Below are 19,489 nucleotides of genomic sequence, written 5' to 3' on the forward strand. Positions count from 1 at the left end.
TTTCCTATTTTCCGCCCCATAAGTTTATACATGTACATTCCTCTGAAGCCAGTCTATAATCATGGCCTGAGGAAATAATCAAGCCAAACACAACTTAGGGATAAAGGGGGCGTGGCAGAAAGGAATCTGTGCCATAGAGGAAAGGGAAATATTGCCATTCCACTTCCCTGAGGAAGAAGAAAAAAATGGAAGAGGGATATGAAGGAGAAAGGGAGCAAGAACAAGACAGAGCAAGAGCAGAGGAAGACAGAATTTGAATGGAGGGAAAAGACGCAACAGATCAAGAGCTACCGTGCTTACCTAGGCCTCCGTCAGCTTTGAAGCTCACTTAGAATCTTAAAGGAGACTGCCTTGCCACAGTAGTCAAATGGTTGCATGGCTTCAAACTGTGGGGCAGGAAGAGCATCCCCAGGTCTTCATTTTCTCCTGTGTTTGGAATGCTCTAGCTATCTCCTGGCATCCCAACAAGAGCATACATGTAGCAACTGAGGCACAGAGCTACAAGGCCTGCCATGATGTTGCTTTACCGAGGGAGCGAGGTGGCTACGGTGCATTCTCTGCCATAAGATGATCTTGCCAAATGCAGTTTTGGCTGCTGCTCAGAAGAATTAAAGGACTAGAAGAAGCTGAAAGGGGACTTGAGTCAGCAGCAGCCAGGAGAAAAGTGCCATGGACTGCAGAAGTTACATACTCCCACTGTCAATGGGCAAGGGATGTTGCTTCCAAGGCCTGTAAGGATTCAGAGGCTGGAACAAAGACTCGAGTGCAAGTGAGTTCCCTGCCTTTGTCTATCAGGAGGACACAGAAAGATCCCCCTTGAACCAGATTTCATCTTAAGAAGTAGGAAGGGGAGCAGAGTTCCAACAGTGAGCCAAAGTTTGGATTCCCTTATTGACTGCTTTAAACCAGAAGTGATAGAAATGCTTTTAATTGGCACATTGATGTTTTTCCTCACTAGTGCAGCATTAGAGATGCCAAAGTGTTTGAATTGTGTTTGGAGGGATAGAAACGGTAGTGGGAAGAACACTGGGCGGTTTAACTGGATGGTATTAACCTTAAATGGAGATGATTTTATATGAGGACAAAATTTAAGACAGGACCTAGGGGTTAGAACATGGAGAACTTCAAGTACTCTATCAATTAGGATTCAGTCAGGAAAACAGAAGCCAAACAAATAATTTGACAGAGAGTATTTAATATAGGGAAGTAATTAGAAAGGTGCTGACAAACCGTAAAGAAAAGAATAGAGAGGAAGATAGACATGGCCTTTGGAAGCTATCAACCTGGTGCTGGGGAAACAAAGGGAAGTGTTCAGGGTTATCAAAACCTCAAAGTCTGGAGGAGGAGCTTTGCAAAGCTGGGCCAGACTACTAACAAGGTGGTGTCACTCAGTTCTAGGGAACTCAGAGGACGGGTCTCACGGAATAGGAACAGCCCAGCCACTGGTGGCACTTTTGAAGAGATACCACAATGTTGCTTCTAAGAATGTTAAAAAACAAACAAACAAAACTGGACACAAGGACTATCAGCTATTAGAGCAAAGTGCTGTCGTTGAGACCAACAGTAATTACTGGAGGAGTATTAACAGAAACAGCAGACAACACAGGAAGAGCACGTCCCCCAATTTCTCCTGCTCCCCATCTCTTCTAGTGTGCTCTGTTGGCAGAATCCAACAAAGATCCAGCGGGCAAAGAGGAAGTGTAGTCTGTCGAGAGTCTGCCCCAGGACCACAGAGCAAAGTCTCCTATAGAGGTTTAACAATCATGATTGGTGCACATACCACTCACTCGGTTGAGGTTTAGCGGGATTAAATTGTACATACATCCGTACAAAACTTCATAGCTTCTGTATCCTCCTACAACAGACACTGATTTTTTCATAAACCTACATCCCACTGAGAAACAGGTAAAGTTAGTTATTTATGACTCTGGAGTGCAGACAGATTCCCCAGTTGTTGGAAAAAATGAAATTAAATTTAAGATAAAGGACTTGCAAGTAGAAAGATAGTGGTGAAAATATTATCAGTTTATGCAAACTAGCACTAAAGCATAAAACTGGAACATTATTCTATTTGAAAGACACATTCCTTAGCAAGCAACACAAAGGAGAACAGGAGAATGCTCCTTCTCACTTTAGTCCGGACACACAAGACAACTTTATTAGAACGTTAGAAGTGATCAAGTGCTGACAGTACAGCCTCTCAGTGTTTTTATGTCTGAGAAAGACAGTAAAGGATATAGATGACCATTCTAGAGTCATCAATAGAGATAATCTCAATTCCAAAAATTTTTATTTTTTTCATATTGAGGAAATCATATTACTAAGATAATCCTTTACAAATATTTCTATTTATTGACAAACTGACTTCCTTTCCATATAATTAAATGGTAGTGCCCCACAAAAATATGTAGGTCTAACAGAAAAAGCAAATAATGTATTTGTACCAGACTATAGTTTCATCAAGTTTGATTATATACTTTTAGCCAAAGCAAGTCATATGGCCAAGCCCACAGTCAGTGTGGGAGCGCATTACTGGAAGTCACGGAAATAAGATGCAGAAAAGTTGGGGTCATAAAGTCAATCAGTTAATCACATCCCCTCTATGAATTTGCACATGATTCTTGCCCCTCCCAGTCTGTTGCTCGTCATAAGCTCTTTGTTAATAAGTACTACGTTGGTTATTCAAATTCTGAAATAATTCTCAAATCCATTTCTTCTCTCTAAGCCTCACTGCCATTGCTCCCTTCATACTAAGCTTGAACTATTAAAATGGACTTTGGTTTTCCCCAGCTCAAGCGTAAGAGTTTGATTGTGGTGGACCATTTTTAAAATGGCTCCCAATGACCCTGGCTTCCTAGTGTTCATACTTTCTTTCAGCCACCTCCCATATTTACCAGGGCTGAAGCGTGCAACCCAGAGCATATAACACAAATGATGGGATGTCCCTTCTGAGCTTAGGTTATACATAGCTGAACCTTCTGTCTTTAGCGCTGTCTCTCACAGGTCTGAGAGACGACAAGATAAGAAAGCCGCCGCCCTGGTTGAATAGCTCCTATGTGAGGAATTAAGTCTACTGCTATCATCCAGATTATTTAGCTGGAAGTGGAGTCTCCATTCCCTTCCACGATCCCACGACCGAAGTCCTGGCCCAAAGGTAACACCTCATGAGAGACCCTGAGCCACCAGTGAGACCACCCAGATTCCCGACCTATGGGCACTCCATGAAGAAAAACAAATGTTTCTTTAAATTTTGATGTTCAAAGACATGGAGTAGTTTGTTACACAGTACTAGAACACGTAAACATACAGATCTTGATACCGGTCAGTGGGACACTGTCATCATAAATACCTAAATTGTGGGAATGGCCTTAGAATCAGGTAGTGAGCTCTAGAATAGTGCTGACAAAAGCCTAAACTGCCTTGGAGAAGTCTCAGAGCCTTTGTGAAGCTGTGGGAGACCTTTAAAAGGTCTTTTATAAATGCTTATGGGAAAGTGAGGCAAAGTTATTGACAACTGCAAGAAGAGGGAGCCTTCTTATGTGGTGCCAGAAGATTTAGCAACCCTCTTATTTGCATTTCTGTGAAAGTAGAGAATATACTTAATTAACTGGGTAGTATGTCTAAGGGCATTTTCAACCAGTTATAAAAGCGCCATCTGACTTCTTGGTGCTGATAGAGGAGAGAGATAAACTAAAGGAAAGATTGTAAAGCAAAACCTAGCTTGACAGTTTGGGAAAGGTTAAGCTTTTGCAGGTGTCAAATGGTATAAAAATTAAGAAATGACTTTTGAGCAAATATCCAATCCACAGCACAGCCAGGAAAATATGGTCCAAAGACGAAGTCAAGGGTGCGACTGTAAAATCTTTTACTAAGATCTCAGAAAGATAAAACTCAGTCAGATGAAAGGGTTGCCTCAGAGATCCTCTCAATCAAACTATAGGGCTTCTGGGAAGCTTAAGGGCATTGTTCCTGAGCCATCTTAGAAGGAGCCAAAAGGAGAGTCAAGTTTATCTTGAGGTGTTTTGTGGCTCTGGAATCTGTCTGGTGGATCAAACCCCAACGAGATTCACAGAAGATCCCCAACATTTTTAAAAGAGTTATATATGCAGAACATCACCAGGTTGGACTGAAAAGGGTAAGGCAGTAAGAGAAAAGGCAAATAGGCATTTGACCCCCAAATTTCTAATAGCAAGAGGGTAGCTGATAAAACTACCCAGTTGCACAAATGTGGTATTTTTTTTTTTTTTTGAAGGAATAATGAATCAACAGGTTGAACCAAGAGCCCAGAGGGTGGAGCTTACAGCCCTGGAGAACTTTTTTTTAGGACTTGAGTCGTAATCAAGAAACTTCCCAGCTGTATTTTAAAACTGTTATGGATTGGTTACTCCTTTGTGCCTCAAAGTTTGTTCCCTTTGAACAGGAATGTCTATAGTGATGCTCTTATGCTTGCCCCACCATTATATATTGGGTTAGGGGAGGAGAGAGAACTGATGTCTTTATTTTCAGAGGTCAAGAGGAATTGTACTAAAGGAAGTACATCCGAGGGGCCTTCTCTGCGTCTGGATCTGGTTTAGATAATAAGATTTTGGACTTAGACCTGATGCTGTAATGGAATGAGATTTTTGGGGGTCTTAAAAAAGGGTGAGTATATTTTGAATGTGGAAGGAATGTGAATCATCAGGAGACAGAGGGCAAACTGTGGCAGCGGACTGCTTGAAGTAATTTGTTGTAAATCTATAGAAAATTTATAACTGCTCAATTCTACTCTTCACACTTCTGCTAAGTAATTTTTCTAAAACACAAATTGGATCCTAACACTATCTGAAGTTACCTGCTCCAGACAAAAAAGCTCAAATTCTCTAGCTGTTGTGTAAATAAAGACTTTCTCAATGTGACCTGGACTTATCTTTCTAGCTGCATCTTTGAATCTCCTTTATAAATCATATCTGAGAGCCATACAGGAGCCCTTATCATTCGCAGAATAAGCTCATGCCTTGTGTTTATACAGGATGTTCCCTCTATCTGCAGTATATTCCTCTACTTCTATTTATCTGTTTTTATTGGAAAACTCTCAAATTGAGCCTTCACATACCAACTGCACGATCGCCTCCCTGTGAAGTCTCCTCCAACTCTCCTCATTTTCCACCTCAGATGCTCCTCCAGCTGCTCTACAAACCCCAGCGACAGTACTTATCACAGACTCGATGATTCTCCCACTTATGTCTGGATCAGGACTGTCAGAATCAGAATCTCATATTCAATTTGAAAACAAAGGGATGCACGTCTAACACCTATCTGGGCTTGGAGAAAGCAAATCTGAATTATTGTTATATCGTCAATAACCCTTGTCACGAAGACAAACTTCATGCACCTGGAGTCTCTGAAAGTTAAAAGTAATTCATAAGGAAAAGTGGGATGATTTGTCATCCTTCATCTAAGCCTGATGACAAATGCGAAAATCCAGAGTAAAATTGTTTACGTTTAGTACAAGAAAAAGCATCTTAGTCAGTTTATTTTCTTTTTTTATCTTGTCTCCTGGAGCTAGAAGTTAGTAAATTTCAAGTACAAGGGAAATGAAAAAGAACATCCTTCAGACTTGCAGTTCAGAAAACATGTGCCATTTCCTTCTCAGAAAGGAAGAAAAGAGGCGTTTTCTAAGCCTATTAAAATTTGAATACAATAAACATAATAAAACCCTTTTTTTGGAGTAAAGTAGAATATACCTTAATTGAGTACGGTTCCAGCCTCAGTATAAACAAAATCAGAATAAAATCCAGTGCCATGGTGCCAAACAAAAATTGAAAAATTAGACTAATAACTTTGAGAGAGATATATATATAAATTTTGTAAAGTGATACTGACTGTGGAAAAAATTGTTGACCATGATACTTTAAAACACAGACATTGATTAGCATCTCCTTCCTTCTACCCTAAAAGAATGAATTTATTTGAAATTCTATTAAAAAACAAATATGATATTACAAAAGCTTTTATTTGACATCTAAAATGCAATATTTTTCCTAAACATAGCTGTTATCATTTCTAGAGGATTAAGACTATCTTGAAGAAAAGAAAGAAATTACAAGTGATTGTGTCCAAGATTTTCTGTTTCAGGTTCACCAAATCCTAATATTTTTATCTAAAATTGAAAACTTTGGCTGCATTCAGTTGACTCTTTTTCCTGGACTAAGCTTTCTCTAGGATAATTTATTTTCTAGGTGGAAAATGTACAATAAGAATGGCATGAAAATATGGACCAAGGCTATGATTAATGTCCTCATGAGTAGAGGGTCCATCTGGACACAAGCCCTTGGACCTGCTCTGTAGGAAAAGGGGAGAAAGAACCAAATAGCAGCATAAGTTTAGATGGAAGGGCTTCAGAGAGAGAGGAAGGAAAAGTAGCGGCAGCTATTCAAATTTTGTGAAAAACTTGGAGATAGAGAGGGGTCATAGAGAGGGCTGCTATGATGGGTCCTCAGATTAAAAGGAAAGATGGGTCACCCCAGAGCACTGACTCGTGGTGAGTTGCTTGCTTTTGTCAGAGCTGCATTCACATTGATTTGATTGCTAAACACTCACTGAGCTTGTCCTCTGCCCCTGAAACTTTTCTAAGTGCTAAGAACAAATATGCTGGTGAACAAAACAAAATCCTTGTCCTTATGAAGTGTACATTCTATTAGGAGAGAGTAACTGTGCGTGGACGTGTGCCTGTGTGTATAAGGAAAAGGATGACAAAAGAAAGTAAGTAGGCAAAGGGGAAAGTATGTAATACTATATCGGATTGGGTCCCCAGAAAAGCCTATCTAATTAAATGAAACCTGGAGGACATCTGAATAAAATGAGGCAAAATGTATATTTAGAAGTGGCTGCACAGGCAGGTTCTCAATGCATACTGTGGGTGCATGAATGAATGAATATGACACTGCTGAAAGCAAAGTTGCAAAGAGCAGTAACATTACAGGCTTGTATTTGTTACATAGAGGGGCGATAGTCCATGTTCATCAAAAGTTCAGTCTATAAAACTTCTAGGTGAGGAACCATGCCTTTGGGGGTTGTAGTGAGGCAAAATATTACAGGGCTGTGGTGGAGTTTATGGGTTCTATTGAAATAATTGTCAAGAAAACATACTTATTGAGCGCCTACTAGGCACTGTGAGTCAGGTGGCTTACACACATTTTCTCACTTAATCTTTATTGCAATCTTAAAAGAAATGAAGTATTTTTTCCATTTTGCAGGAACTAGCAGCTTGGAGTGTTGAGTGACTTGTTAATAGCCCTTTGGTTTCCAGGTGACAGAGCCAAGACTGGAACTCAGATCTCTCCCACTCCGCTGCTGCGTTCTTAAAAGAAGATCTACAGCTTCCTTATAATCTGAATAAAGCTCTTCTTTCTTTAATATATTTTGAAAAAACCGCTCTTAAATTTCAAGGTTTTCCCTACTAGTATTAACATTCCAAAATTTAGTAAACAGGTTTGTGTTACACTATGTCTACCTTTTCTAATGGGATCGTCTTATCATTTCTTAGGTTTCATCTGACCAAAATAAAAAAGGTTAATTCATTTCTTATGAAATTACATTGTTTATTCCAAACTGAGTATTTTATTGTGAAGAAACTAAAAAGTTCACATTGAAAAAATTATATTAGTAACCAAACTAAAAATTAGGTATATACATCCAACAACATGGGTGGATCTCAAATATAGGCTGAATGGAAGAAGCCATAAAGAATCCAGGGAAGAAATATCCAATCTATATGGCTAGAAAGTCCATTTGTAGCTACCTGGGAGATGGGTGGATGTTGGGGTTGACTGCAAAGGGTATATTAGTAATATATTTGGATGGTGAAAATGGTTCACATCTTGAAAGTGGCAGCTAAATAGGTAAACATATTTGCCAAAACTCACGAAATTGTGTACTCAAAATGAAGTTATTTGTACATTTAGCTCAATAAATTTGATTTTTAAAGTAAAAAATAGTGATGTATGCTTTAATTTTCAAGAAAATTATCCACAATTTTGAACAAAAAATATATTTCTTGCATTTGTTTCTGTTACTCATTTAAAAGCACAGCATCTAAAAAAGTGAACAATATGGTCATTTTTCCCTTGACTATACATTTTCCGTCCATTTAGCAAATAGCGCTTCAGACAAATCATCTGACATCAATTTAATCAAAAGCTTTCTTGGCACTCACTGTTAGTATTAACATGAAATTTTCTTAGATTTTTGCAAAATAATAAATTAAGCTAAGTCATCTGCAGACAGTGTTGGCTGCACTCAAGTTTTTAATAACGCTCGTCTGGCTTTGTGTGTAAGTGGAAAGTGAATTGCAAGATAAAGGGACAACGCATTGGGCATGGTTTTACTGTCTGGGTAGACGAGTAATATTGGCTAAAAGGAAGCACTTGAATCTAGTTTATGTTTATATTATAAGGTAAAATAATAACCATAGTTTTAACTTTGTCAGAGGCTATTATTTTCCAATAGAACCGTGAGGTAAATCAAAAAAAGATCGGGTCAACTTTTTCTTGTAAGCATTGTTGCTGCATATCTGACCCACGAAAAGGTTGGATGGAGCCCAAATTAAGAAAGTTTCTGAATTTGAAACTTCTTCCTAATGAAGGAAGGAATATTTCTACCGAAGGAAGTCTCCTCAGTTACTTGATGGCGGCAGTTACAGAGACTGTGGGTACAGTCAGTACACTTGCATCACAGATTTGACGTGCTAGGAGGTTTAACAACTCTAATTATCACCTTAACGTCCACATCCTCAGACTAACCCCAAATACAGTAACAGGAACATTGAAATTTCTAAAAGGCCAATATTAATCTAAAATTATAATAAAAAGAAAGGAGAATGCATAAAAATAATTTGATAAACTTCAACACCCTTTCAAGATAGAAACACTCAATAAACAAAGAGTAGAAGGAAAGTACTTCAAAATAATATAAGCCATAAAGGAAAAACCCATGGCGAACCTCATACAGTAAGGTGAAAGACTGAATCTAAGACTGTCCTGTAAGAGTAGGAATGAGGCAAGGATGACTGCTTTTGCAACTCCTATTCAATGCAGTACTGGAAGTCCTGGCCAGAGCATTAGGCAAGGAAAAGAAATAAAAAAGCATCCTAATTGGAAAGGAAGAAATAACATTCCCGTTGTTCATAGATGACATGATCTTACATATGGAAACAGCTAAGGAGTCCACAAAAACATGGTTGGAACTAATAAACAAATTCAGCAAATTAGCAAGATACAAAGTTCACACACAAAAATCAGTTGCATTTCTATACACTAATAATGAACAGTCCAAAAAAGAAACTAAGAAAACAATTCTATTTACGATAGCATCAAAAAGAATAAAATACTTAGAAATTAACTTAACCAGGAGGTGAAAGACTTGTGTGATGAAAACTACAAAACGTTGCTGAACGAAATTTAAAAAGACATAAATAAGTAGCAAGACATCCCCCGTCCAAGGATTCGAAGTCTTAATGCAGTTAGGATGTCAACACTACGCAAAGCCATCTATAGATTTAATGCAGTCTCCATCAAAATCCCAATGACATTTTTGCAGAAATAGAAAAACTTATGCTAAATTCATATGAAATCTCAAGGGACCTTAAATAGCTTAAAAAAATTCTTTACAAAAAACAAAGCTAGAGTGCTCACATTTCCTGATTTCAAAACTAAACTACAAAGCTACAGTAATCAAAACAGTGTGGCACTGGCATGAACACAGATCTATAGGTCAATGGAAGAGAATAGAGTCCAGAAGTAAACCCTTACGGACATGATCTAATGGAATTTGACAAGGGTGCTAAGAGAATTCACTGTGGAAAAGACAGCTTTTCAACAAACGGTGCTGAGAAAACTGGATATTCACAAGGAAATGAAGGTAGACCCCTACCTAATACCATACCCAAAAATTAACTGATTATTTTATTCTTTACCAGTATCAGAGCACGCTGTCCCACCAAATAGCATGGAAGCTGCCTCTGATCCATTTCTTAGGGAATTAAATCAAGAATGGAGGGACAGCTGGGCCCCTCTGGAATACCCCTTTATCATAACCTCACGTTTTGCACTCTTGAGCAGTAAGGCCTGGCCTTTCCCAACCCTGCCACGCCGAGTTCTCTACCCTCTGCTCTACTGGTTAAGGATGCAGGCTCTGCAGCCACACAGACCTGAGTCTGAATCTGTTTACACCACTGAGGGTGTGATCTTCAGCCGGGTGTCCGGGTTCTGAGCCTCATGCTGCGTATTTCCCCAAGTGGGTTAATGAAACCTATGCCACACATTTGTTGGGACTATATGAGGGCTCAGTGAGCGTTATTGTCACCATCTTTTGAAAAGTTTTTTTCGTGAAATGCGTATTCTCAGAAGCAAACCAGTTGTCAGTCAGAATCCTGTGCTGTGGACGGTGAGAAGAGCAACACTCTCTAGGAAGGCAAAACAGAATAAGGTGGTGTTTTCATCCAATTTGTTACAAAATATCAATTCCTGAAGAGCATTTAGAATACTTTGTGGGAAATAAATATTTATTTTTGAATCCAAGGCCACCACAAATGCTAAGAGGATGCATTAGGACTTGCATGTTGCACTAGAACGTGAATCTGCTAGGAGGTTACTTTGAAAATATTAGAGACTCCATTAAAATGAAAAAAAATATGAAAAAGAACTAGCCAAACACCTTGGTTTTGCTTATAAAAAGAACCCTGAACAAATGTTCAGGAAACTGTTAACTAGGAATGTAACTTTGTAAGTAATGCCTAAATTCTTCCAGGTTTGTAACATAAAATTAAACACGAAAGTTTCGAGGGTCCTTTACGTCTTTCTAGAACACAGCGGATGTTCACAAACGTTTGTTGAATGAACTTTATATTGATAACAGTGGTTAAAATTCACATTTAGAATTCCTTAAATAGTACAAAGACTATGGTGTTGGTTAATATTCTAGTAGGGAACGTGTTTCCTTTTGACAGTCAACCCGAGCTGTATACAAACGGTGTTGGCTGTGCTGAGAGAGAGCCATCTGTCCAGAAAGCTATAAAACCAAGATCCTGACGACTTATGGTCATAAATGATTCAGGATCACTTCTTTTTCTAAGAGAGCAAAAAAGTACTTTTAAACATATCTGAGAGAGTTTGGTAGACAGGAACCTCATGATAAAGTTGCCTTTCTTGTGAGTACCTTAAGGAGGAAGAAAGGTTTTATTTTGTTTTGTTTTTAAAGACCCTGTTCTTCTTAGCTTAAGGGAAAGGTAAAAACAAAATGCAACAAAAACTAAATTTACTTAGCATTTCTGGGTTTGAGTCCATATTTGTTACCAATTTTAAAATGATCATTAGCCTCTCTCACCAAATTTCCTCTGTCTATAAACTGGTGATGGTAGCACCTATTCTGACTGCTTCACAGCACTATTTTAAAGAAACAGACAAGACAGTGGAATAGCAGACTTTTATAAATTTTAAAGTGCAACATGCATCGTAATTGTTATAATTGTGGAAGTTTTTACTTCTGGGTTTCATTGGAAATGGCAAAACGTTTTCTCCTTTCAGCTGCGTAATAAATATTCCCGTGGGGTGGTATTCCTCTGGGACTCCCTGTAAAATTTTCACAGATCTCACATTCTACTTATTACTATGAGATTGTATTTGTATTAGAATCAGGACGAGCCTGTCTATTCCTCCACAATGCATGTGTCTTGAGATCAGCGACTATATTGTATTTATCTCTGTGTCTTCCACAGGATGACAGAAAATTTTACACAAATAACAAGTTGTCCTATAAATGTGTTCAATGCTTTTGGTTAAACTTATTATCTAAGCCAACCAAAATTATAACAAAGAGAAGACATTTTAATTTTCTTAAAAATATTTGAAAGAGCCAGGTAAAGAGTCTGTGTATGAGCACATTACAGCATTTTTCATTGAGTAGTATTTCTCTCTTGAAGAAAACTAAAAGAACATGAGTGAAGGGCAAGTTGGGAGTGGAGAATTTCAGCATTTCTGCTCCACGGTGAACGGCTGCATTAACACAATTCTTTTTCTGATTCGCCCAAACACAAAAGACTCACTGTAAAAATAAGTGGCTTTAGAAGTTTGGCTCTACCAGACTTTTACTGTACGATTGCTAAGGCATAAAAAGAAAATGGATAAAGAAGATTTTTGAAGACATTTGGCTGTTAATCACTGACCATTAAAACTTTTAAAATTGACACAGGATATTAAGCCTATTAGCAATTACTGCTTGATGTAACTACCAAATTTAAAAATAGTAATGGTGAATAATTTCAATTACTATTTTCCAAAACAACATTTATCTCACTTCTTTAAAGGACTCTCACTTTTAAGTATCATTTTCTTGACAGCATAAAGAAAAACGAATGACAATACTATAGATAATTTTACTTTCCAAATCCACTATATGTACCTACTTAAACAGACGTACAAAGTTTATGATTGAATCATGTACATAGAAGTATTTAATAAAATTCATTCTTATTCCTGCAATTGACTTAGTTATTGTAATTTTTAATCTCAAACAACTGATTTTAAAAAAGCAGTTCATGGGGCTGGTGCAGTGGTGTAGAGGTTAGGTTCCTGTCCTCCACTTTGCCGGCCTGGGGTTCACAGGTTAAGATCCTGGGCGCAGACGTAGCACCACTCATCAAGCCATGCTGTGGCGGTGTCCCACATAAAACAGAGGAAGATTGGCATGGATGTTAGCTCAGGGCCAATTTTCCTCACAACTACAACAAAAAAGGCAGTTCATGGAAAGCTAATTCAAATGATTTGAATTCTTATTTTACTTTACTACTGATCTACAATACATGGAAGGAATGTTAACATTTTAGGTCTTTATTGTATTCATTTGGAATATGATTATAATGATAAAGGATGAGCTTTAAGCACAGAGGGGAGAAATACACCTTTGATGCATATTTTGATCTGGGAGAGGTTCCTGATAGTTCTCAGAATGACGAGTGAGTGTGTATATGCGTTTGCCATTGGGAAAGTCATCTATTCTAGATAACTTACACGCATTTCAGCTTCTATAACTTCCCCCAGCTTCCTGAAATGTTTTCAGGTCAAATTCCCAAAATGGGAGATTACTGAATCACTGGCTGATCCCATCCCTTCCTTCAGTCTCTGCTACTTTCTCGCTGCCCATTGCATTGTTCCCTGGCACAACGCAGCTTTTTTCCCCCGATTGCAGCAGTGCGAAAATTTAAGTGGATGTAATTTCATAACCTTTCCAGAAGCATAAAGCATCATTTTTTATGGAGGGCTGAATAAGCAATTTGAACTTTACAAATGAAGCGCAAAGCAAATTTTACTGCTCACAAATCTGTGTGCGATAGAAAGTAGTGCAGTGGTACGCTAAAACTTCTGGCAGGAAGTTTCAGAACGCTTCAGTCAGGTTTTTTAAAGTCCAAAATATGTTTTCCAGATACATGTTGAAATTTGACTACTAAATTTGGTTTTATATGAGCCCACTCTTGTCTTGAATCCTATTGAGAGTTCCTGTAAGTTATTACTGGAGCACAGTTGCGTTTCTGAGACTAGATTTTAGTCATGCTGCTGTGTATCAGGTCATTAAATCTTGACTGCATTTCTAAATATAGTGATATTTCCAATAAGAAAACCTAGAGTAAAACTAAAACTAAAACTTATCTATTTCAGGGAAATAGATATGTGGAAGTCTGGTTCCTCCTTTTCTGACATGTTAACATGAACAATGTGATCTAGGCAGATACAATAGCATGGTCAGCTGGGAAAAACTTATCCCTCATTCCTATCACCTTGAAACCACATCTAGGTCTTAATCTATCAGTAAAATATGAGTCTGATCTTCAGCTTACTAAGTTTATAATCTGATATTACCTTGTACTAAAAAGTCCATAACTTCAAGACTTATCTTGGCACTTTCAAATAAAATGTTCATGTCCAAGTCATTTTGTAGTGTTAAACATTTATTGTCAAGCTTATCACTTGAGATAAAGGTGTACATATAGGAAAAAGTATAAATTTATTGGAATCTTTAAGATTAAAAACCCTGAAATTTACTGTTATTTCTATGTGGAAAATTTGTGTATATATTAGATAGGGAGATTTTTTATCACATTATTTTGTTTTCAGTTTACAAAGTCTACCTGGAGACACCCAAGAGATCTAAATGACAATCAGTTTGTTTAGAAATGAAGCACAGACTGTTATTGGCGAACATGTACAAAGTTCACGCATAATCACAACTGAACTATCCTTTATTAGAATCAGGCCTGACTGACCTGCCCCTCTGGCTGAGTGATCAAGGAGAAGGCTCTGACCTTGGAGGCCAAGGGTGCATGGGGAAAGACCAAATTTAACCTCGTGACGCTGGTTCTTGATAAAATCAGTGACCTTGGAAAATGAAAGCCACTGTGTCCATGAGACACCTGTTTCCTCTGAGCGTCTGAGAAAGATCAGGCCCTCTCTCTAGTTTAATTGCTGTATGATACCACCCTTCTGTCCTAGCTATCACAGATCTTCAAGAGACTCAGCAGAAATGCAGAAAGAAAGCAATTCTTAGACATACCCTTGAATTGATCCCCTGCCTCCTCCTTTACTTACACTGATGAATTTGGTTGAGCAACTAATGGAAATCGGTGGAGCCTCTTTACTTATTTTTGCTTAAAGCCAGAAATTATTATATCAAATCTGCCAGTGACACCTCTTCTGGGACATTTTAATCCCTAGTTCTTTACAGACAAAGATGCTTTCTCAGGAAAAGGCTACAATAGTCCAAAATTAGGGAAGAAGAAAGACGTGAGAAGAAAATCTGGTCACATTTCTGGCACCCATGTAATACTGCCTTCATCCTTTTACTGTTTCTGCCCTTCAAATCCTGTGACACCCTGGGCCAGGCAAGTGGAAGGAGAGGTCAGCTCTTTTCTCCCCAAGATGGTCTGTGCTTTTCCTTTCTCAATCTTCTCTATTTTCTACTTGCTTTACCTCACTTGCATTTGTCTAGTGGACTGATTCTCTCTAGGGTGGTGTTCTCTGTGGCAACTTGCAGCCTTTTTTCTGAGGAGATGAGACAAGATGAGGGGCTCTGCGACCACCATAATAATACATAAAGAGCAGATTCAGAGTGATGGAGAGAAAAGACATGCAGACAGTCTACTTGTTCAAAGACAAGCCCTAAAGGAAGCCAAGGCAGTGGGGACACTCAGCACAAAGATCAACAGCACTCTCCAACCACGTGCGCTGCAAGCGTCTACATCCCCAAAATGTGGATGCCCAGTCTAAGTGCGTGAGGTCACACCAGACCTCAGGGGACCTGTTGGCCACTCTCCACACTGAAGCAATTCTGCAAGTGGGCTGGGGATGACCTCCTCTAAGCCAGAGGCGCCATCGTTCTCAGACTCACGACACCCACATTATGACTAAAGAGCAGAGTGGAGGACTGTGTGCCCAGGCCTCAGCATTTCTCTGCTGAGATATCTCAGCACTCCTGGCTGAGGAGCCAGGAGCAAATACTTCCTGAGCTCAGAGCTGCAGAAACAGCAAAACAGGGTGGTTCCAGATGCCTCTGGGAGTTTTGCTAACAGCTGCTTAGACAAACTGTAAAGGTTTTGTTCATTTGTCCTCCATTCCAAAATATTCTATTTTCATTATTAATATGAATATCTGCATTCATTTACAAATTTATATATGAGGAAATCTTTATCATATGTGCTTCCTTTTAATTAAAATATTGAAGGGCCTCAGATACAATCTAGGATACCATGCCATATATATATACACGCACACACATATATAATGAATTTATGTTATTGTATGGTGTACTGGATATGTATATAAAATGAATACATGTTAATATACTAAAGGAAAGTTTATAGCATAAATAACATATATACCAATTATATATGCATTATACATTATATAAAATGATAAATAATAAACATAATACATGACGATGCAATACACATAAAATATAATTTATATTCATATGTAAATTTTATATAATAAATATTATATTTCTATATTTATGTATTTAATTAGGCTGAGTTTTCCTTGCCTTGACCCTACTTTAGTAATTGGTTGAACTAGACTGTTACTAGACCATAACCCAGATCAACCAAGAGACAGTCCAGTGGCCTCTCGGAACCACCCTGCCTCCTGAAACACAGCCAAGGGCCTCTGATGAATGTTTCCCGCTTAAAGAAATAACAGCAGCATCATGAAACCATTGGAATCATTATCCACCACTTAAAAAAATTTAAATGTTCTTTTAAATTAACATGTAAAATTAATTTTTGTTTTTATTGTAGAGTTCTATGAATGTTAACATGTTTGTATTTGTGTAACCACGACTACGATCTGGATAAAGAACAGTTTCATCACCCAACAACCTCCCTTGTACTGTCCCTTTGTAGTCACGTCATCACCTTGGCAACACTCATCTGTCCGTCAGAATAGTTTTGTCTTTTTTAGACTGCCAGGTAATTGGAACTAAGAAACTTTTGAAATTGACTTCTTTTAATTAGCATAATGCCCTTGAGATTCATTCATCCAAGTTATTTGTTCCTTTTTAGTGCTGAATAATCTTGCATTGTATACAGGTACCACAGTTTCCCATCCACTCACTACGTGAAGGAAATTTAACCCTATAGAAACTGCCAGATATTTCCCAGAGCACACAGTTTGCACTCACTCCATCAATGAGTGAGAGTCCGTCACTTGCTAGCACTTGGCATCACCTGACTCATTTGGAGTGGTACCACATCATCATTTTTATTTGCATTTCCTTAGTTGTTAATGGCCATCTTCTTATGTGCTCACTTGTCAACCATCTATCCTCTGTGTAAAATTTCTGCCAAGTCATTTGCCCTTTTTAAAATTGAGTTGTTTGTTTTCTTCGTCTTAAGTTTTGACAGCTCTATATGTATTCTACATAAAATTTCATTATCAGATACGTGATTTGCAAATATTTCCTCCCTGTCCATTGAATTGCCTTTAAACATTCACCAAAAGTCAGTTGTACTTATTTCTAGACTCTGTTCTCTTCCACTGATCTCTGTGTCTGTCTCTTCACTAACACTGTGCTGTCTTGATCATTGCAGCTTCATAGTAAGTCTTGCAATCAGGTAGGATGACACCTTCATCTTTATTCTTTTCCAAAATTGTTTTGGCTATTCTAGTTCATTTGCTTTTCCATATAAACATTAAAATCATCTTGTCTGTAACGAAAAAAGTTCCTGCTAGGATTTTGTGTGAAAGTGTGTTAAATATACAGATCAATGCAGTGAAAATTTAAAATTTTACTATATTGGGTCTTTCAATCCTTGAGCACAGCATGAATTGTCTGATTTATTTCACCAGATTTTCTAATGTTCAGCATAAAATCTTGCAGCTGTTTTGGTACATTTATATCTAAGCACTTATTTTTTGTTAGTTTAGAGGAGTTATTCTTAATGGTGTGCTTTTTAAAATTTTTGTTTCTAATTGTTCTTAGTGTGTTGAAATAAGATATTTTTGCATGTATTGTTGACCTTGTATTTTGTGGCTTTGCAAAAAAATTATTAATTCCAGGAGATATTTTTTAAATAGATTCTTTGGGATGTTCTGCATGGAAAAGCTTGTATTTGAATAGGTGCAGTTTAATTCCTCCCTTTCCCGTCTGTGTAACTTTTTTTTTTTCTTGATGTAATACACTGGCAAGGTCTTCTAGGACATTCTTAAACAGGAGTGGTGAGAGGAAAAATTCTTGCCTTGTTCCCAATCTTAGCGGGCAGGTACTCCATCTTTCAAGATTATGAATGATGTTGGTACTTTTTATTCAACTTTATTAGGTTGAGGAAATTCCCTTCAATTACTTGTTTTCTGATAGTTTTTTCATGAATGGATAACTAATTTTGTCAAAGAATTCTTTTTTTTTTTTTGAGGAAGATTAGCCCTGATCTAACTACTGCCAATCCTCCTCTTTTTGCTGAGGAAGACTGGCCCTGAGCTAACATCCATGCTCATCTTCCTCTACTTTATACGTGGGATGCCTATCACAGCGTGGCATGCCAAGTGGTGCCACATCTGCACCCAGGATCCGACCTGGCAAACCCAAGGCCGTGGAGAAGTGGAACATGCGCACTTAATTGCTGAGCCACCGGGCCGACCCCTGTCAAAGGCTTCTTATGCATTGATTTAATCGTGTGTTTTTTCTTCTATAAACTGTTAATATGGTGGGGGTCACATGAATTCATTTTTGAATATTGAACTATTGAACAAATCTTCCATATATAGGATAAATGTCACTGGGTTATGGTATACATATTTTTTTACATACTGTTGGATTCAATTTGCTAATATTTTGTTGAAGATTTTTACAGGTAGGTTCATGAATGATATTGGCTTGTCGTTCGTTGCCTTTCCTCAGAGTATCTTTCACTGATGTTACTATCCAAGTAGTCCTCGTTTCATAAAATGAGTTGTCATGTGTTCCCCCTCTTCTATTTTCTGGAAGAAATTGTGAGGAATTGGTGTCATTTCATCTTTAGATGTTTGGTAAAACTTGCCAGTGAAACGATCCAAACTTGGAAATGTATTTTTTCAGGATGAATTTTTAGAATACATTCAATTTACATTATAATTATAGTACTCTTTTAGGTAACTATTTCATCTTGAGTGACTTTTGGTGGTGTGAGGTTTTCAAGGAATTTTTCAAAGGAACGTTGTTCAAAGTTGTTGAATACATGTGTAGTCCTTTCAATGTCTGTGGGGTCTGTAGCAATATCCACTCATTCTTGACATTGGTAATTTATGTCTTCTCCCTTTATTCCTTGTCGATCTCACTAAAGTTTTATCAATTTTACTGATATTTGCAAAGAACTAGCTCCTGATTTTCTCTATGGTTTTCTGTTTACAATTCCATTTATTTCTGCTGTATTTATTATTCCTTCTATCTGCTTGACTTATAGATTCTTAAGGTGAAAGCTTCTGCTATTGATCTGAGACCTTTCTTCTTTCGTAATATGAGCTTTTAATACAAATTTCTAAGTATTTCATTAGCTGCATCTCACATATTTATTTTCTATATGTTCATTTTCATTTGGTTAAAATATTTTGCAATTTCCTGTGAAATTTCCTCTTTGTGCTATGGATTATTTAAGAGTGTGATGTTCACTTTCCAAATTTCCGTTGATTTTTCTGTTTTCTTTCTGTTGTTGATTTCTAGTTTAATTTCATTTTGCTCAGAAAGTGTATTCTGTATGATTTCAATTATCTCAATAAGTTAAGATGTGTTTTATTACCTATAGCACAGTCTACCCTAGTAGTTGCTTCATACACATGTGAAAAAAATGTGTATTCTGCTTTTGGGTGGCGTTCTATACGTGTTGATTAGATCCAGTTAGTGGTGGTTGTTCCGTTCTATACACTTTCTGAATTTCTACATCTATTTCTAGTGGAGCAGAGTTGGAGTCTCCAACTGTAACTGTGGATTTGTTTAG

This window comes from Equus quagga, chromosome 16 (assembly GCF_021613505.1).
Source record: "Equus quagga isolate Etosha38 chromosome 16, UCLA_HA_Equagga_1.0, whole genome shotgun sequence".
Classification (NCBI taxonomy): Eukaryota; Metazoa; Chordata; class Mammalia; order Perissodactyla; family Equidae; genus Equus; species Equus quagga.